This window comes from Momordica charantia, assembly GCF_013281855.1.
Source record: "Momordica charantia cultivar OHB3-1 chromosome 8 unlocalized genomic scaffold, Mcharantia_2.0 BLBB01000008.1, whole genome shotgun sequence".
Classification (NCBI taxonomy): Eukaryota; Viridiplantae; Streptophyta; class Magnoliopsida; order Cucurbitales; family Cucurbitaceae; genus Momordica; species Momordica charantia.
Genome location: NW_028275166.1, coordinates 13,143,465 through 13,165,513, shown reverse-complemented (window position 1 = coordinate 13,165,513; position 22,049 = coordinate 13,143,465). Strand labels below are relative to the sequence as shown.

General features: G+C 33.8%; 2 long non-coding RNA genes across 2 annotated transcripts; one reads left to right on the top strand and one right to left on the bottom strand.

Annotated features, from left to right (window-relative positions):
* The first annotated feature begins 12,842 nt into the window (after positions 1-12,842).
* Positions 12,843-14,578, top strand: LOC148209558 (uncharacterized). The gene is made up of 2 exons (XR_015792988.1): positions 12,843-13,383; positions 14,253-14,578. It is a non-coding gene; the product is annotated as an uncharacterized LOC148209558 (long non-coding RNA).
* Positions 14,579-19,104: 4,526 nt separating this feature from the next.
* Positions 19,105-21,832, bottom strand: LOC148209557 (uncharacterized). The gene is made up of 3 exons (XR_015792977.1): positions 21,091-21,832; positions 20,947-21,003; positions 19,105-19,447 (listed from the first exon to the last, which is right to left on the bottom strand). It is a non-coding gene; the product is annotated as an uncharacterized LOC148209557 (long non-coding RNA).
* Between the last annotated feature and the right edge of the window lie 217 nt (positions 21,833-22,049).

Genomic DNA, 22,049 nt, shown 5'->3' with positions numbered 1-22,049 from the left:
ATTGTAGAAAATGAAAGGGGTTGACCAACAACCAAAGACCCAAGAAGGCGCTATTTAGAATTAAATATTTAAATTAACAAATCCGCATTTCATCCTTTTTCAAATGAGTTAAAAGTTAGTAATATTAAGATTATGTTTATAGTAGTTATATTTTGTTGATAATTTTGTATATTTTGTCGATACTCTAGAAATATTGATTCACCTTTTATGTCAATATCAAACTCATGGGCACACTACAAGTTTAGAGACATATTAACAACAATGTCACTAAAATATGCTTTCAGCGACATTGTCAACATATGATGTCGCTAAATCTTATTTTCAGCGACATGTTGAAATATATGTCGCTTTGTCGCTGAAACTGTTTGCAGCGACGCCCTCAACCGTATGTCGCTGAAAGTCTATTTTCAGCGACACCGTTAACAAACTGTCGCTGAAAGTACACTTTCAGTGACGACATCAATTGACGGCATCGCTGAAAATAGTTTCAGCGACACATAAGTTGTATGTGTCGCTAAAAATCTCTGATTTTTATCCCAAATCAGATCGCGATTTCACAAACCCTCGCAGCCAACGCAATTTCTTTTCCCATCCGACGCCGCGCCGTCGATTTCAACACCTCCCCTATCCGTTCATCTCCTCCGATTGCCGGTATCGAGGTGTGGTGGTTGCCGTCGCCCATAGATTGTTCAACAAATTCAACCAAGACATGTGTGGGATATTCCGGAGGCTGAAAATAATGAAACCGAAGAAGTAGTGGCGGATGAAAGCATTCGCACATGTTACCCAGAAGTTGATGATAACTTAGATTCACAAACCTTCAATAGAGAAGATGTTGAGCCGATGCCTATTGAAGATTCAGTATATATAGATAGTGACGAGAAAACAACTAGTGATGAAGAAGAGTTTGATTTTGAGTATTCTAGTGATGATTCTGGAAGCATAGATTCCAATATGTTATTAGACGATGAAGAGAGCGATAGTGACATATAAACTTATTTGTAAGTCGATAAATATGCATGTAATATTTCGTCTTATATTTTCACTATTTTTCTATTTCGACCTATAATTAATTACAGTTTGATTTTGTCCATTATTATGTTACATGATGTCGTCTTCAAATCTTGGACCAGGAACCGATGGAGTTACACAAGCAATGTCGATAGAATAGAAAGCACTCAACTAGGAGAGGCTAATCAAACAACACAGAGTATGATATTTAAATAGAAATCTTTTTTTTATTCCAAGTTAAACTTGAATATATAAATATATGATATCTTTCGTGTAGGTTCTGGCACGGCTGAAAGAAAAGGTAGCCACAACACTAGAGGGCTGAATGTTGATAAACATGTCCAAAATCATGGTCTGATAGAAATTAATATCGAAGAAGAAGATGTCAAGCCAGTTTGTAGCCATAGTTCGAAACTGGTCTCTCAAATTGGGGTATGGGTGCGGTCAATCGTTCCTCTGAATTGTGAACATTGGTCAGATGTCAACCAAGACGATAAAAACAGTATCATAGATAACTTAGCGTAAGTTTCATTTAGTGACACTTTTTAAAATGTTGTTATATTGTGATTATCATTAACACGTCGTCTTTTTGTTGTTTATTGTTAGAACCAATTCATTCTCGATCTCAATGATCCAATTGTTTATCGTTATCTGGAGCATGAGATGAGTAGTAGGCATAAGAATTTTCGGTACAGGTTGCATAAGCATTACATGCAATATTCTCGAGAAGAAGCATGACATCACAAAAACAAAGACATTGCACTAGAGGAAGATTGGCATTGCTTATGCGATTGCTGGGAAACAAAGAAGTTTAAGGTATGTATTGTAGATATGAATTAGTTTTATTCTAAGTATTTTGCTACTAACTATTATATATATGTTAGAAAATTTCTTAAACAAACACTAGTGCTCGAACGTCTGTACCGTACGGTCATACAGCATGAACGATCGCATTTTTACGTCACAGAGAAAACATTGTATGTATCTCTTTTCTTGTTATAACTTAGAAAATATTTCACTACTCATAACCTTGTTTTAATTATGTAGAAAAACAAAGAGGGACGAGAGGTAGATGACATTGAATTGTTTGAAGTAACACACAAAAGGATGAACGACGAGTGGGTGAGCCCAGTGGCTGGTCAAAAACATGTAGGTAAAACTATTTTTTTTTTATTTTTGTGTTATTTGATATGTACTAATATTATTTATATATGGACATTTTAGGAACAAATGGTTGAACTGAAAAATGCACCAGTGGGAGAAGGTGTAGAACCTCCTTCAGCTCGACAAATCAGTGTTCAAGTACTAGGCAGGCGAGGTGCACTTGGATGGGGACCACCGTCGGCGACGACTCAGAATGAACGAAGTTCTCAAAGAAATAGAGAGTCAACAAAGCCTGCTTGAATCAGCAATGACGCAATTAAGTCAGTTACAAGAAACTGTAAACAGGCTAAGCAATGCTGGAGAAGGATCGTCACAACGAGCTAATTCTCAACCGTCGAATGATGCTTAAAAAGGTACTCATACATATTGTCCTTAGTAGATGAGTATTTAAGTAGATGATACTTTATAATAGATATTGGACTTGATGTGACTTGAAGTGTTGTGACTATCCTGCAGTTATGGTAGTCAAGACTTATGTTATATCGAAATGAATTTGTTAGTATATTCACATGTTAGGAGCATTTGAGCTGCTCATGATATTAATAGAAGTGTAGCTACATATTTGATGCATGTACTTATATGAAATACTGGTTTTGACGTAGCTTGGTGTTGTGGCTATCCTGCAATTATGGTAGTCATAGTTTATATAATATCTAATATAGGTATAGGTTTATGGTAGTCATAACATATATTATGTCTAATATAAGTTTGTTAGTAAATTAAAGTATTAGGAGCATTTGAGTTGCTCATGGTGTTAATAGAAGTGTAGCTACATATTTGATGATGCATGTACACTTATGAAATACTGGTTTTGACGTAGCTAAGTGTTGTGACTATTATGCAGTTATGGTAGTCATAACTTATATTTTATGTCTAATATAGGTTTATGATGTTAATAGAAGCATAACAACGATCGTTTGATGCATATACTTATAAATATTAGTTTTGATGTAGTTGAAATGTCGTGATGATCTTACCATTATGATAGTCATCACTTGTGTTGTATATATATACAAATGAGTTTATTAGTATTTTATGAAGTTATGAACATTTTGGGTTGTTTATAGTTATTGATATAACATGGTTATTTCTCTTGTAGTGTTGCAATTTTGTTTGTTTTAGAAATGTTTTAATAGTTGTTTGGATTATAAAATATGATTTTGGAGTTCTAATAAATTACTTTTTGTTGATTGGTTTAGTGTTGTTCACTAGGTTTTTCATTATTTAGTAAGTTGGTGTGGATATAGATATATATATATATATGTTGGTTTAGTAGGTCAAAAAACTTTTTTGATTATATTTTCATGTTAAATAAGTTGTGTTGTTAATTTTTTACAGGATACTATGTCATCAAAAGCTGCGGTACTGGATCATTCAGAAGAACTTCGTGAAAAACAACATGTTTTCTTTTGTTATAGGTAAGAATCACATATTAGACAAATTGTTATTTGTAGCTAAAAATTACTTTTTTGTTATAATAGGATGTTACACATTTGAAGAATCTACCTTACATATTTTTTAATATTAAAAATACTTTTCAGCGACGTTTTATATATGTGTCGTTTTAAAGCACAGAAATTGAACAAAATTGAAGGCGAAATTGGAAAGAAAAGATGCCTATTTTGTAACTGGTTTTCAGTGACAGATGAAGATGTCGCTGAAACGTATTTTCAGCGACAGACCAATATGTCGCTGAAATATATTTTCAGCGACAGAACAATATGTCGCCGAAAGACATTTTCAGCAACAAAAGACGATGTCGTTGAAAATTTCTTTCAGCGACAACGGAGGATGTCGCTGAAAATGTCATTCAGCGACATCCTAGTCTGTCGCTGAAAATGTGTTTCAGCGACACAAAAAAATATAAGTCGCTGAAAACGCTTTTCAGTGACAAGAAAAGATGTCGTTGAAAATTAGTTTCAGCGATAAATGACGATGTCGCTGAAACTTTAAACGACGTATTATCTGCGACGTCCTTAGCGTCGAACAAGGTGTCGTCGTTGAAACTTTTAGCGACAAAATTGGGTTTTCAACGACATTTTTCACGTGTCTCTGAAACTCATTTTTCTTGTAGTGGCATGTGGAAATGTGAACTTGTCAACGAAAATTTATTACCATGCCCTAACTATGTTAAAAGTTTTTAAATTAGTCCATAACCCTAACCCCTTTAAATCAATGAGCTGTTGGATTTTTAATAATCTGGGAGCACACATGTATTAATTTAATGTGATTTTTGCAATTTAAATTAAACCAAATGAACTGATCCAATTATGTATATGTTTTTGTACAAAAGAAGTAATTATAAATTGTCCATGGATAAAATGTATAGATACACAAAATAGTTTCTAAATTTAATGAGGGGTCAAATTGGAAATATTTAAATCTTGTAGCTCACCAGTAGTTATTTGGTCAGTTATAGAGGGGTTATGGTCCCCAAGTAAGACACATCACAATTATTCTTCTCTTATCCCATCAGAGAGAGAAAAGGAAAACACCTTCTTCTTTGTAGGGTTGAAATCCATCAATCGATAAAGGCTAATTTGTGATTCTCTAGACTTAGAAGATCAAGCCCACCACTCAACAACATTCAATTATGGATCACAGTACGCTTCCGCTTCTTTGGTATTAATTCTCTTGAATTGAAATGAGAAATCGATCCATGACTTTTAAGTTTTGAGTTTTAATTTTCCCAACGCACTCATTATGATTTATTAAATCATTATTGTATTAACATAATTAAACACCGTATGCCACTTGAAAAAAAAAGAATTTTGTTAATCTTTAGGTGAAGTTTTTATTAGGTTGAAGCTAAATTTCAAGTGTCAAATAACATTTAAGCCCCATGTTTACCGGCTAAATATGTTAATAAAACTATAATGATTTGTATATTTTTGTTGACAAATTTTATAAAATTATTTGGGAAAGGATCGAGGATTAAAAGATTTTAAAGATCCAGGATTAGATTGCAATTTGAAAGGGGGATTTTTTTTAGTACGAAAGGGGATTAATTTTAACTCACTTAAATTACAAAATTTAGTTACACACATATGTTATTTTATAAAATAACTATTTTTTTTTATTTTAACAATAAGCTAGTAATTAAAGTATATATTAATAAAATTTAAAAACATATGTAATTAAAATTCATTACTTGCACGTGCCATGCAAGTGCAAATTTTCTAAGAAACATATAAATTTTCCCAAAAGATTTAGTTGTTTCATTTTAAAGTCGAACATTGCAAGCCCTATTTAGAAAAAATTAATTCTAATGCTGTGTATTTATTAAATCCTTATTAATTTTGTATTAAGTCCGTGTTTTATAATTGATTGAACACCACGAGGGAATAATTTCTTTTCTTTACCAATTCTATTAGAAGGTAAATATTACCATGACTATATTTTATCTTTGAGATAAAAACTGTACTATTTATCGAAGTCCAAATATTCAATTTTATGAAATTGAAAGTTGAATAGTGAAGTTTAGAAGTCAAAATTGATTTTTTTAATAATTATAGTAAAAAATAAATTAGAGAGAAAAGATGAGGAAACAAAAAAAGAGAGAGAGTAGGCAAGAGAAGTAGAGAAAGAGAAGCTCTCTATTATGTGAAAAAATCGTAATGTAGAATAGGATATTAAATTTTCATCCAAAATTTCAACATGTTTATGATTTGATATGGACAGAAGAGATGAATCAACATTTCTGTTGTATCACAAAACAATCGATAAAATATACGAAATATCAACAAATGTAAGCTTTCTATAGAGTTTTGACTAAGAAAAGGATAGGGTAGTACAATAACTAAAGTTGAAAGGTTAATTTTCTAAAAAAAAAAAAGAACTTGAAAGGTTAATATATGTATATCTTGGTTTACTCTTATCTAGAAATAACATAAAAGGCAAAGGGAAAAAGAAGAAAAAAAAAGGCTCAAATCTCCCCAAGGTGAAACTTTGGGTACTCTCTAGAGGTAACGTTTGAGAGTGATTTTGACATAGTTAGAATCAATTTCACCAATATTAAAATCATATTAATTTTAAATACGCATGTTTTCCAAAATCATTTTTAAGTGATTTCAAGTCAACCACTTGAGAAGTGATTTCTTTTTATAAAAAATTAATAGAAAATTAGTTTTAGAAATGGTTAGGGTTTTAAATTTTAAATTTATATTTCTATTTCACCTTAAAATTTGAGAAAATTTATTTTATTTTTCTTTCTAAAAATTTTCTCTTTTTACTTTATTCGTCTTTAATTTTTGTAACATCTACTCATATTTCTAAGTTGATTTTTCTCTTTCAAATTTTTGTCAACCACTCTTTAAAATTTCCCTTTAATATTTTTTTCCTCTCTAACTTTTTTTCTCTCTCTAAAATTTTTGTCAATCTCTCCCATTAAACTTAAAATATTAATATTTTAGAATCACTTATAATATTAAAAGTGACTTCAAACAATTACATAAAAATCACTTTCACAAAATTATTATCATTCATCTCTTTTGCTAAAATCACTTATTCTAAAATTATTCCCTAATCGACTCTTAGTGTCATTAAAAGTGTTCCTCTGTGACTTTTTTTCTCTCTTTACAATTTTTGTCAAATTCTCTCTTTAAACGTAAAATATTAATAATTTAGAATCACTTTTAATTATATAAAAGTCACTTCAAAAACTGTGTAAGCAAATGTTAAAACAATTATATAAAAATCACTTTCACGAAATTATTATCATTAATCTCTTTGGCTAAAATCACTTGTTCTAAAATAATTCCCAAACCGACTCTTAGTGTCATAAAAAATGTTCCTCTCTAACTTTTTCTCTCTCTCTCAAATTGTTGTCAAAATATTAATCCTTTAGAATCTATTTTTATTATATAAAAATCACTTAAAAAGACGTGTAAGCAAACGTTAAAACAATTATATAAAAACCACTTTCACAAAGTTATTATCATTAATCTCTTTTGCTAAAATCACTTATTCTAAAATCATTCCCGAACCGGCCCTTAGTGTATAAAAGTTTAACTAATTAGGTTGAAGTACATTCTCTCTTCACATGAGCGATAATTTTATTTGCAACAAGAAAAATGAGACGAGTTGTCAACATGAGCATAGTCTAGTGATAAAGTAATATAATTTCTTCCTTTGAGATGAGAGGTTTAAATCTCCACACTCTATGCCAACATGAGCCCTAACTTAGTGATAATTGATACTTATCTTTGACCACTAGGTCATGAGTTCGAATCTCTCCACCCCCATTTGTTGTACTTAAAAAAAAAAAAAAAATTCTCCATACTCCATATTTGTTCCTACTAAAAAATAAAAATGGAAATTAGGATACTTGTTTTTGTTATTTTTTATTGAAAAAAGAAACAAACGTGTTTTGGAACTCGTTCTCTAAAATTTTAATACGAAAATTAAATTTTATAATTAAATATTAATGTTTTTTTCTTCAAATTATTTTTTTAATATTTATTATATTTAATAAGTCAAGAATGATAAATAATGTTTTTATTTATGTTTTAAAAATAAATGGAGAGGGAAACAAGGAAAAAAAACATGATTTTGTTGTTTCTAAAATTTTCACACAATTTAGGAAACACTTCTTCAAGATGAGAAACTAGAAATATGAATAATTATCTATGCTTATATCTCTAAAAAAAACTAGAAATAAAAAGTAAAAAATGAAGTGAGAAACATCAAGAAATGTAATATAAAAGCCGAAATTTTTAAACGTATCATAATAAATAAAAAAGGTAAACCAAAATCAATTTAAACCTATCTTAATTAGTTAAGAAACAAAATAAAAAGCCAGAAGTTCAATTTCCACTCATGCCACACTCACACATCGTAAATTTACTTAAAAAATAAAATAAAATAAAAGAGATTTTCTTAGTGAAATGAATAAAGGGGGAGGTGTTGTTTTCCATGGGTGGTGGTAAGGCTGGTTTCCCGTAGGCTTCTTTAAGGCGGCTTGGAGTATTGTGGGCGATACGTTTGCAAGGCGGTGTTGCATTTCTTTGATTCTTCCTTTTTGCCTTCTGGGATGAATGCTACGTCGATTACTTTGATCCCTAAGATCCCCAATCCTTCGGGGCTAGGGGATTTTCGCCCTATCTCTTGTTGTAATGTGCTGTATAAGTGCATTACGAAGCTTTTGGCAAATCGATTGAAAGTCTGGCTTCCATATTTATTAGTCATAATCAATTTGCTTTTGTGCCCAGACGTCGTATTGTGGATAATACTTTGCTTTGTAGGAGCTCGTTGGGGGGTATCATCTTAATAAGGGTCTCCTTCGCTGTGTGCTGAAAGTGGACCTTCAGAAGGCGTATGATTCAGTGCATTGAGATTTTTTATTTGGTTTGTTACTGGCCATTGGGACCCTGCCTTGGTTTGTGAATTGGATTAGAGCTTGTGTTATGTCCCCTATGTTTTCCATTTGTCTGAATGGTTCGCTTGAGGGTTATTTTCCAGGTCGGCGTGGTTTACGTCAAGGAGATCCTCTTTCCCCTTATTTTTTTGTTATGGCTATAGAGATTGTAAGCCTTTGTTGGAGAAGATTGTTGCTCGTACTCGGAGTTGGTCGGCCCGTGTGCTTTCTTTTGCTGGTCGTTTACAGCTAATTCGCTAGGTGCTTCAGAGTTTTCAAGTTTATTGGACCAGTGTGTTTGTTCTTCTGTCCCGGGTGGTTTATGAGGTGGAGTGAATCCTTCGCTCGTTCTTATGGAAGGGCTGTGAGAGTGGGTCCTCTAGGGCGAAGGTAGCTTGATCTGAGGTTTGTCTCCTTCCTCAGGAGGAGGTGGGTTGGGTGTCCGTTCCTTGGCCTCATGGAATTGTGCTGCTATTATGAAGCTGTTTTGGCTTCTTATCACGCTGGCTGGTTCTTTGTGGGTTGCTTAGGTGGAGGCTTATGCTCTGCAGGGAGCTTGCATCTGGACTGTCTGCCCCTCGCCTCGGTTTTCCTGGTGTTGGAGGGATATTCTGGGTGTTCGTGATTCTTTCCGTCCTCTGATGCATACTGTTATTGGTGATGGTTGGCTCAGTTTTGTGTGGCATGATTCCTGGCTGTCGAGGGGTCCAATTTACCCTAGGTGTGGTGATAGGGTCATTTATGATGCTGCTAGCTCTGCTATGGCTAAGGTTGTTGGCTTTTTGCCTCTTGATGGTTCTTGGTGGTGGCCTCGTGTTTCGGTGGATCTTCTTGAGCTACTCTCGGAGGTGATGTCAGCGCGAGTCGTGGTTGGTCGGGAGGATAGACTTGTTTGGCTTCCCACATTGCGGGGTCCTTCGTGTCCTCGTTGTCCTCTGATCCCTTATTTTCCCTTGTTATGGTTTGGTGGGAATATCTCCAAACACTCTTATATTTCTTGGTTGGCAATTCGTGATCGCCTATCTACGCGTGATTGTCTTTGCCAGTGGGATGCGTTGGTGCTTGCTACTTGTGTTTTTTTGTGTTGGTTTGGAGTATAAGGATCATTTTTTTTACTGTCTTTATAGTAGGGAGGTTTGGGCTGGTATGATCGTGGGCTGGTTCGTCCCATCAGGTTTTCTACTGGCCTACTGAGCTTACTTGGGTTTGTCATGTTAGTGCTAGGTTGTCGTCTCGTTGTCGTGTGTGGCGGTTAGCTTGGATATCGACTGTTTTTTGCTTTGGAGGGAGTGAAATTCGCAGATTCATGGTGGTCGGGGTCGCTCGTCGTCTGTGCTTCTTCGAACCGTTAAGGCTGAGGTGTATTTTCGTTGCACTACTTGGCTTGGGAGCTGTTGTAAGAGCTCTGAGCCTATTCTTATCTCTACGTGAGACTTATTTTCGTGATTTTGTTTGTTTTGTTTGCCTTTGTAGTTTTTTTGTGCGTTGATCTCTTGAGATTCTCTTTATGTTATTTCTTGTTTAATATATTTTAATTTACCTTTGTAAAAGTAAGAAGAAAGGGAGAGGTGACCTATAATTAATGCGAAAAAAGAAATGTTGTATAACTGACAAGAGAATAAGGGAAAGAGATGGAAGGGAAATTTTCCAATAAAAATAAATGAAATGATAGATCCACGAGAGAGAGACTTTGAAATGAAATAATGAAATAATGAATCCCACCCAATAAAATTAAAGCAAATTTATGACATTCTTAAAAGAGGGAGAGACTTTGGAGTTGAGACTAGAGATTAAGCAATTTTCACATGGACAGAAAAACTTTTAAAGAAACAAATTATCTCAATGGTAGAGCGTACGAACATTTATCGATGAAAGTTGACCAGAGTTGATTAGAGCGTTTTTAAATAATAATTGTCGCAACGCCATCGCGACGCGGAGCGGCCGACGTCATCCCCTGAAAAATCTCTTTCGAGATAAGGATTTGGAGTCGCCACCAATCATTTACGAGGTGTGATTGGTCACCTAAAAATAAAGACAAGGTCTGCGAAAATAGATTGTTGGTTCGAGAGTCGACTGAGCATAGGAAAGTGTTAGCACCCTACGACACCCGTTCGAAAACGGTACCACATTTTGTGATAAAAAATAATAAATAAAAAATAATTATAATTTTAGGGACCATGTACATTAAAAAACTAAATCTCTTACCAGTATTCCAACATCCTGAGATGTAAACATTGAATTCTTTTAAAAAACAAAAGTTTTCATTTATTTTTTTAAACTAAAAAAAACTTATGAATTTTGTTAAATTAAAACAAAAAATAAATAACTTGTATTTTTTTATTTTGAATTAAGATTCTTTTCAAAACCATAACCACCAAACCATTAAAAGAAATTAAAAAAAAAAGAGATTTTATTCTAAAAGACTTTGTTTTTATCTCTCATTTTTGTAAAATCCTGCTTTAATTAAAAAATAAAACAAAGTTGACACAAAAAAAGTAAACCTGTTAAAAAAAAATTGCTTTTAAATAAAAACTATCTCTTAAACTTTTGAATCCAATTTTTTTTAAACAAAAAAAATTTGATAAAACTCCTATTTTTTCAACGTATTTTAACCAAAATTTTAAAGTAAAATCTTTTATTAAAATAAAATTATGTTTAATATTTATTTCCTTAAAAAAAATTCTTTCTTTATTAGAAAAAGAAAAACCTTTTTATTTTAAAACAAATTTTAAAATATCAAAATCCTTATTTTATTTTCAAAAACTTATTTAAAATTAATTTAGAAGATTTTTTTGTATCATAAAAAAATGGTTTCTTATTAAAAGCATTTTGTTTTAAAAAAAGTAAAAAACTTAAAAAAAAAAAAACATTTTTTCTAAAAAAAAATTCGAAACAAAAAATCTGTTTCAAATTAAAAGCATGTTTTCCAAAGCCAATTTTCTCTTATTTAAAAAAAAAATTCTTTCCAACGTATTTTATATACTTAGTTAAAACGCACCATCGGGAGGGAGATTGTCGGAGTGCTGGCGGGCTTGGAAGAAGCTGTGAAGAAGGTTGTTGTTGCTATGTCGTTCACGCCGCTCGCTTGCGTCGTCGGAGGTCGTAGGTATGAAGGAGAAAAGGTGGTGATGGTGGGATAAGAAAGCAGAAGAGATTAATCGGTGGTTATTGAGGAAAAAAAATGAGTTTTAGAGATGGAGAGGAGAAGATATGGTGATAAGTTTCTAACTCTCTACCATGTATGGTTTTCTGTGTGTTGTGTGCCCTTTAAATACAAAAAAAAAAAACAGTAACATGCATGAGTTGAGTAAAAACACAGAGAAAAAAGAGAAAAGAAAGCATAGGAGACACCACGTGGCTGTAACTTCGATGAGGAAAAGATCAATTCCCTTAAAAATCAACTCATTTGTTTAACATAAAATCTTTTTTTTTTAATTCTTATTATTAATAAAATTAACCAATAATAAAGTAATCTTTTTTTAAAATAATAAATAAAAATAATTAAAAAAGTTAGCTGGAAGAATAACGGTGTCTACAATAATAGAAAAAAGATTTCGAAGAAGGTATAAAGTTGGTGACATTCTTAGAAGATGAGAGATTCTTGAGTTGAGACTCGAGATAAAAAAAAACTTTTACATTGGAAAAAAAAATTAAAAGAAACGGTTTATCGTTAATGAGACAATGGAATGTACTATGTTGGTTGATGATAGTTGGTAAAAGTAGTGCAAGTTTCACTAGAAATGATACAAAGTGATTGACATTCTTAAAAGATGAGAGACTCTTTGAGTGGAGACTTGGATTAAGAAATTCTCGCGTGAACGAAAGGAAAATTGGAAAGAAATAGTTTAGGTTAATAAAAAATGATCATTTGCCTTGTAGGGACTTGCCTAAACAGGGAAATCCCCTTTTAAATTTTCACGGGTAGGGATGGTAAAAGTTTTTTCCTTGTCACCTAAAGAGGGACGGGAGGGGGACCGGGAATACACTCCCTGTCCAGCTCGTTCTCCGTTCCCCGCCTCGCCTCACTTTTTTTTTTTAAAAGAGAAATATATACATGTACTAAAAAAATCTTATTCTTCTCTATATATGCATATAATTAAAAGAACATTATTTTTCTTTACCTGCCACGAGTATTAAACCATGTAAATGAAGTTTTATTATTGAAAATTAAGTTATTAATTAGAAATTTTCTTAGAAAATTATATTTAATTGAGAAACAATTTTAAAATAAAAGAATAAACGGAGAAAAGCACTATAACAAATTTGGGTTTTAATGTACACAAAAAATAAACACGGAGGAAACCATGGAAGAAATAATGACCGACAAAGTAAAAAGCACTAAAATTTAAAAAAATAAAATTTCAGTTTCAATGTCGGGCTTACCCCGACATTAAAATGTACACAATGTTTCACTCCCAAAGTTTCACTCCAAAAATTATTGCCTCCTTTCTATTGCCGCACCGCAAGCGCATGTCTTTCTTTCTCTCTCAAACATGCGACCGACGTTCCAACGCCTCCGTCGAATCATTCTCGCCATTCTGTTGTGCCTCCAACAATTCTCAAAGTAGCAACAAGTATCCCTCGAGGAGCAATGGCGGATCTTCAGCAGCGATGGATCTCCAGATCTCAATGTCTCGGTTCTCCATATCTCGCAGGATTCTACTTCGAGCAACGGTGGAATTGAATGGTAGAGTGAATATAGTCGTCCTCTTCTTCATTTATTTCACCATCTTCATCCACCCATCTGCACTGCAAACAGCCAAAGAAAGCGACCGTACCAGCCATGGGTGGAGCCCAAGCAATCAAGAGGATCCCTCAAATCAAGTTTCCCAAACGCCATCCCAACCCCTCTGGTTTGCCTCCACCTTTTTCTTACTTTTCTTTCTTCTTATTATTATGATGAATCGATGATCGTTCTCAAGGAAAGCTAATCTTCTCTACCTGAATCGAAATCGCTAAGCGTTCTCCCTAGCTGTCGTTCCGTTCTTGATTTTTGACTTGTTCTTCATGGATGATTTCTCTTTGGAAAATCCTTGACATGACCTGTATTTGTGGCTGTGGTTCTGTGTTCGTCCGTTTGGTTTTAATTTGATTGCTTAGAGTTGGGATTTTTTTTTTTGTCTCTTGCGTGGTTAGATGTTTGCTTTTATGGTAATGAGTTCTATTTAAATTCTAGCCTGTTTTAGCTTGATGATGGAGATCCTGATGCATTTATGTGGACCGCCATGGTGATTAAAGAATACAAGAGTGTGCTATTAGTTTATTATCTCCTAGCTATGCTGGCTTAACTTTGATTTTTCTACTTTTGGATAGCATTTTTAACTTGGATTTTGAAATCTAATGACACAGATGAGTAAAATAGAATGAAACTTAATTCAGAGAAGAGAGGGGAGAGAGAGAGAGATTGGGTTTTGTGAGAATTTCAATTTGATCCATAGGTTTCCAATGTTTGTATGAGAGAGAAATTGACTTTTATGCCTGTTTCCACTTCTATTAGTACCTCATTATCTAAGAACTGCATTTGGAATGCTTAGAATCAAGGTTCATTCAATTACTAGCTATTATTGTTCGATGTAAAAGCCTTTTTCGATATCATTTGCCCATACAGGAACTCTGGTGAAATATTACCAATAATGGTTCATCTGTAGTTCTAAGTTCTAACTCATGATCTTTCCTTGTCATTTTATCTAACTGAAGCTCTTTCAAATTGTTTTCACAACAGGCTAGTGGTTAAGACAACCCAATTTGGAGGGTGAGAAAATGTATTAAGAAGCAGAAGTCTATAAACTTACGGAGGCAACCATCAGGTGTTCTTGTATAGAATTATATAAGTGTATTTGTGAAAACTCTTGTGGACTTTATTGTGTAGTTCAATAGTTTTAGTTGTTCCATATGCTGCTACAAAGAGAACTCACAAGGTTTTCATTTGCTTCATTGGAATTTAAACTTGTCTGTAAATTGTTCCCCAACTTCAGAGACATGTATGTATGCTTCAAAACTTGGTATCTTTCTACTCTTCGGTGTCTACATAAAAAATCCTTATAACTAGGTTCTGGACTGCATTCTGATAATTATTTTTTAATCCTTATAACTAGGTTGAGGTAAATTTGAGTTTTAATTATTTTTAATCATATTGACGTTGGGTCATAATTAGTAGTTCAAGTAAGTATACTGAGATATTCTTAAAAAAAAAGAAAGTAAGTATAATAAGAATGGATTCTATGGTTGTATTTATCTATAGTTTTTGATTGGAAAAAGGGATAAATATACGGTTGAAATATTTGTGCTATTCGATGAAGGCTTTTAATGTCTTTAAATGGATTCCAATATTAATGGTCTTCCATAGTTCTTCAGTGAAATATTAAGATCAATCACTTATTGAGTTCTGATGTGTTGTTTAACTTGTGTTTGAAAACTTTACCCGACGTTATTTAACTTCTGTTTATTACCTATTCGATGGGATATCACCATTAAAGTTAGCTAATCTCTTTTGAACTCAAGGTCATAGAGGTACAATGGGTAAAATAGATGTTGTTCAAGTAAGGAAGTAAATTAGTCTTAGGCATTATAATTTGGTATTCTTCTCAATGATTTTGCTTCAATATTATCTTGTGCAAGATCTATTTTGGATATTTATATTTTTCTAATTAGCTACAACATATTTCTATGTCTTTCTAAAAAAAGTAAATAAAGATAAAAAGAAGGAAAAAGAAGGAAAATTTTGTTAACCACACAATTTTACTCATGCAGTGTCGAAATTTAGAGCTTGGTACGGATCTATTTGCAATTCTCTACACGTATTGATGACATTTGAAGGTGAAATCAGACAGTGGGGTAGTTGAAATCAGACAGTGATTAGGGAAAAGAATTCATAATTGCATCATAATAGCAATATCTCCTACTAATGAAGACAACAACAACAAAAGTACTTTTGACAAGTATTCTCCCTTTGTAGGTTCATTTCATTTTTTTCCCTTCTATTTCTTTTTTTGGTTGATACTATAAATTATATACTTATACGAGCCTGAGATTGTTGCGTCTGGTTTTTCTAATTTGAATATGGGCCCATACTCTTGGGGTGTTGACACTGAGCCTTGATAGATAATTAAAGGAACTAATACTATGATGTAAGTTATCATCCTACTTTTGGATTTTATTAAGCCTTGTTAAGATCAGTTCTAGCAGCAATATATAAACATCAATTGGATAACTTTTTAAATCGTTGAAATATTCTAGGTCAATAGTCTTGTATGTTTAAATCTGGATGGTTTTGAAAGTTTTATCTTGGTTGGTAGTACTATCTAGTTCTTTTAGTTTAGCACAAAGTATGTGATATCTATGATAGTTTTTATTGTTCTTTGTCTTGCTTTGTAAAAACGTTGAGGAAGTTTTTTGTAGTGTTGTAGTGTTGTCAAATGGGAGAAACTAATTAGAAGATAATATTGAGATATTATTTTGTGAATAGCTAGGTCCGAAGGAGACATGGTTGGTTAGTTTGAGTTGCAATATTGAGATATTAGTTTGTGTGAATAGGTTGGAAGAAGATAATATGGTTGGTTAGTTTTAAGTTGCAATATTGAAATATTATTTTGTGTGAATCGGTTGGAAGCATATTATATGGTTGGATAGTTTTGAGTTATTCTAAAGTAGAGACTAGAGAGATCATGTTGAAATTTGTACTTGTTTGTCTTTGTTTAATTGTGTTTTTGAGTTTAAAGTTAGTTTTTTAGTTAAAGTATTAGAATAGATTATGATGTTGAAATTCGTTTTAGTTACAAATATTAGTTTTTTTTTTTAAATATTGAGATATTATTTTGTAAATAGGTTGGAAGGAAATATGATTGGTTAGTTTTGAGTTATTCTAAAGAAGAGGTCGTGATGAAATTTGTTTTTTTTTTTTAAATACTTTTGATTAAATGAGTTTTGAATATATAATCTTAGGTTAGTTTATGAGTTATATTGTTTTAGAATGGATGACTGTGTTTAAAGTTTTAGTGGCATATTAATTAGCTAATTTTGACTGCAATATTGAGATATTATTTTGTCAATAGGTTTCAAGGATATATGGTTGGTTAGTCATGTTATTGGCAGCCAACTATTTTTTTAATTCAATTATGCATGAAATAATGACGGTCAATATTCGTCATTAAATATAGTCATTTCGTGACGTACAAACGATGACGAACATACAATGACACACAAACAATGACGTACAAACAATGACGTACAAACGATGACGAACATACAATGACGCACAAACAATGACGTACATACAATGACGAGTTATAACCGTCATGAAAAATGAAAAGAAACAATGACAATCATAAAGATGTCGGTCATTGTCCGTCATGGTTACCCTTTCATGATGGACATGTTCGTAATGAAAAAAAATCTTTTCATGACGGACATTTGTCATTAAAATTGTCCATCATTAAAAAAGAAACAACGACACTCGAATAGATGACGGTTACTTGACCGTTATTGTTTACTTTTAATGCTGTATTCTTAAAAGTCGATTCCCTTATTTGTTGTAGTGTACTATTAAGTCGATTCCCTTCAAATTTCGTGAAAAATTTTGTGGTAATGAAAAGTTAAATGAGGTGGGAGCGACAGATCAATAGTCATATTCTTAATAGTGGAAAGTGCATTATGGTTCACAAGAGTTAATAAGAGAATAATTTTCTTTAGTACAACAAGAGAGTATATTTAATTATTATGATCAGAATTTTTGAATTTTTTATTATTTGAAATAAGTGATTCATTGTGTAATGGTGGAATCTACAATGGTTAGCAAGTGAGAGTTGATGAAGAGATAATATATTTAATTATATGATGGAAATTAGCTTGGATTCTCTAGAATTTGGTATTAATATATGAGTGGCTTATAGGAAGAGAATTAAGATTATTGGAAATTATGCTTTAATTTTCTCATTAAATATTAATTTATGTTATATTTTAGAAATGAAGGAGGTTATTTTATAAAATTATTTTCATTATTATAGCAATTTGTGTGCTTTTTGGATTTGAAAGGGTTGTTTACGTTTATGAAGTGAAGTGATGAGTTTGGTTACATTGGATTAACTATTTAACCCGTTTATAATACATCAAGTTTTCACATTTTCAATAATCTTTCCGATTTAAGAAACTTCCAAAATCTCATTTTGGATAATTTATGATTATAATGTAGTAATGGTAGTCATGGGCGGCTTATTGGTCAAAAGGGACTAGAGTTAATTAAGAGAGAATGAGTTCTCAAACCCATGATGGCCACCTACCTTAGGAATTAGTAATCATTATGTGTTTTCCGGCACCAAATGTTGTAGAGTCATGTGGCTGCCCCACGAGATTAGTCGAGGTGCGCATAAGCTAGTCCGGACACTCACAGTTACGGATATAAAAAAAAAGTGTAATGGTAGTGGATTATTGAATTATGGTTTTAAATTTATACGTAATAATTATATTGAGTATGGAAGATGATGGTTTTAGTATTGTTCGAAAAACTATGTGGACTATTTTGTAGAGATTGTTTTTAAACCACTAGCAATATAATATTATTATCTTTGTTGGAAATATTGTCTCACATTGGAAAAGTACAAGGGAGGAATGTGCTCCACGTGCTAGAAATTGTCCCACTTTGAAAAAGTATAAGGAGCTCAGGGTTCTTTTGTCTAATTGGAGATGGAGAGAGAAAATTGTGTGATTTTATAATAATCTTAAATTTTTGAGATTGCATTGTGGTTGTAGATTGAGTATAGTGATGATTGACACGGAGAAATTTGTTGGAAGGAGGAAGGATCAATTTTGGCTTGTGGCAAGTGCAAGTCAAGGATGTGATGATACAATTAAGGTGCTTCTAAAAAGCTAAGCGACCGGTGATGGCGATGAAACATTTAATTTTGTGTCATAATGTACCAAAATGTACCAGAATTTTCATTTAATTTTTGCTTTATACGGCGTGATGAAACATGCAAGGTTTCATTATCAAAAGGAACATTACCAAGCATATATAAATTATCAATCAATGAACCAATACCAATAATATTTGAATTATGCAAAAGACTTATTTTGTTATTTTCAAATTAACAAGAATAACCAAATTTGTCCAATAAGAAACAGAAATTAAATTCCATCTAAATGACGGAACAACAAAAGTCTCAAACAAATCCAAATGAAAATCAGTTCCTAATTAAATATAATCTAAATGTTCCTATTGCTTCTACTTTTTCCCTATTGCCATCAGCCACGTAGATGAATGTAACGCCCCCGAATTTTGATAACTTACATGGGAACATTACTAAACCTATGTGCTCCAAACTTCGTCCCAAAGCATAAAGGCAACTAAACGAACCTAGAAATTTTAGCTTTTCATTTGCTCAAGTTAGACCTGTGAACACTTTACTTTTCAAATGGACTAAACAACTTGTCCTTCATGGACAAACGACACCTAACTTTTCCGTTTAAGTCAAGCAGAGCCAAAATAAGTAAATAACGATAGACAAACAACCTATCCAACAGAAGCATAACCCTACAAGATAAATAACAAATCAACTAAGTAAATAAAAAAGAACACCACTCTTCCATCGCGCCACTCTAATAATAACACCAAAACCAAAACTATTAATCCATGCTTCAATGTTAAAAAGTTAGTGAATCCAACAGCATTAAACATACTCCCTAAGCTTCTCAATGAAGTCAATGACATAATCTTTACAGGAGTCCATACTTAAAAGAAAAGTCATCTAAAACATTATACCAACCCCTGAACTGTACACAAGTCGATACTCAAAATATAAGAAATAAACTAAACCATCAAGACTTCTAATGACCTATTTTATACAAGTTAAAACTAAACGGAAGCTAGTAATGGTCTTTCTTCTCGAGTCTCTACCACACCATCACCATGAACCTGATTTTCACCTAAAAACAATAATTGTAGGGGGGGGGGGGGGGGGTGAGTATTAAGAATACTCCGTAAGTAGCCCTCTCTAACCATACACAAGCAACATGCTCAGCACACGATATTCATTACGAAATATTACCCTGGCATCCATGCATCAATAAATCATAACACTCATCAATCCACACATTACAATCCAAGTAACCCAAACCACAAATGCCCGCTAGTAGCCCTCACTAACTATACACAAATCAACATGCTCGTAATCACATCAATCATCAAAATGCGATAACTAGGAATCATGCATCGCTAGGTCATAACAATTAGTCGACACACACACAAGCATCTAAAATATCAAGACTTTCGTAACTTCGTCCTCAAGTCCCACCGGTCTCTAGCTCCTTCAAGCTACTTCTACCCATCCCACTATGTTAGTCCTCCAAGTCTAACTCTTCGAATCATATCGGTCCTTGACATTTATCCCCAAGGTCCCGACACTCACTTACAGAAGCTTGGTGTTCGACCTTGTCATTTATCCCCAAGACCTTCAACTATGACTTCTAACACATCACACCATGTTAGTCCTCCAAGTCTAACTTCGAATGTATCGACCCTTGCTATTTATCCCCAAGGTCCCGACACTCCTCTACAGAAGCTTGGTGTTCAACCTTGACATTTATCCCCAAGGTTACGAACTATGCATCGATCCTTGACATTTATTCCCAAGGTCTCGATGACTACTTAGCATATTGGTCCTTGACCGCCGCCACGTCAAGACCCAATACTCATCATCAAATAGACTCATCATGCCGACCCCCGACCTTTTGCACTCGGAGCCTCGACACCCAGTAGTGACGTACCAGCCCCGACCATTTGCCACCAAGGCTATGTATTTCTCCATTCACTTTCCGTTTCAGGATAACCACACATTCAGCTCTCAGCCTCCTGCTAAGATTCTATCCCGTGACTTTCTATCCATGTATCATATGGTGTCCTAGTAACGAAATCATTAGTCTTGTCTACCACTTCAAACAACTCACAACAAACAAAACAACCAGTCTGTCCTATCACTTCAGATAAACCACAACTAATCTCTTTAGGGCATCGACAAGTCATTTGCACTTCTATTCGCAACACCATTTTTAATATGCTTTTCATTCATACAAGGAGAGAAATAAATTCACAGTTCTCAAACTAGAAAGTAAATGTCTCCTAACTCAACAATTGCCATGTTCCAGTAATCATAAAGCTAGCACATACATCTAGATTCAGAACATGCATTCGAGCACCCAACATAACCACTTCCAACCATTTTTAATCAGAAACCACCAACTACATCCAACGATCATGACTCAACACATTTACATAATATATTGGAACACAGAAAGATGCAAAGCCAACCGTATCTATCAGAATTTCTCCAACTATGATCCACAACTATAAATATAAATGACACATGATTCATATTAGAATGTAACAATAAATCATTCCAATAACACAGCACAACGCACATACACACCTCTGGTACTACTTACAAATAAAGTCCCAAACGGCTACTAAGCTCGTCGAAGGGTTCCTAAATCCAAAAGCAAACAAAACTTGATTAGAGTTCATGATAGAAACACTTAGTTTGCATCGAAACTAAGTTTAGGTGGTCCGTTACCTATTATCTCACCATAAAATCTCTTGGGTGAGGAGTGGGTCGACGCCGAGGATGTTCTGGCTCCAAAATTCGACTTCGAATGGCCTTAGGCCTGTTGAACAGATGTCAAACAATTATGGGTAACGTTGATTTCAGTCCAATTAAAGGTGGGTCAACGCCGAACCAATGCCGAAAAGAGTGGGTATCCTGGATGAAGCTCCAATCATGTGTAGGTAACTGTACAACGTCGCCGGAAGGGAGCAAACGCTATAGATCGGAGCTGTTCGCCGCAGGCTGCCGTGGATCTGGTTTTGGAGGGAGGAACGACACCGTGGGACACTGAAACACGAAAACATCGTCCTGTTGGATGTCGCACCGCCGCATAGGAAGGGAGAACTCCACGGGTCTATCGAAATTCGTCATGAAAGGCCACAATACCGCTGTAAATCTCACCACGAATCGCCACTCATGTCGCACCCAAACTGCCGTCGTTGCTGCTCCAAATCCTCACCAAAAAGCCGCCAGTCCTACTGCAAATCGACGCCTGACGTCACTACTGCTTCTCGAGATACCGCGCCGCCACGAAATCGTTGGATGTTGGAGTTGTCGTCTCGTCGCCGATCGTGAAGTCGGCGGAGGGAGGAGAGGTGTGGTGTGGTGGCTGCCAAATCTGAACCAGAAGAGGGGGTGGGTCGACGGCAGCACAAAGAAAGGGAGCAAGGGAAGGAGAAAAATATGTTCTTAAGGTTTTCTATTACTTATTATTTTTTTATTTACAACCTTTTTGTTTTAATCCCTTTTTCTTCATTTTGTTTTAAAACTAAAAGCCCAAACCCTTATTCTTAAAGGAGACCCAACTAAATAACACAATGACCCAAAACAATAAGCCCAATAATCATACCTTAGAAATCAAATGAAGCCCACAACAACCCGAAATAAAGTAGTTAACTGAAACTATAAAACCCAAGAATAATAATCCA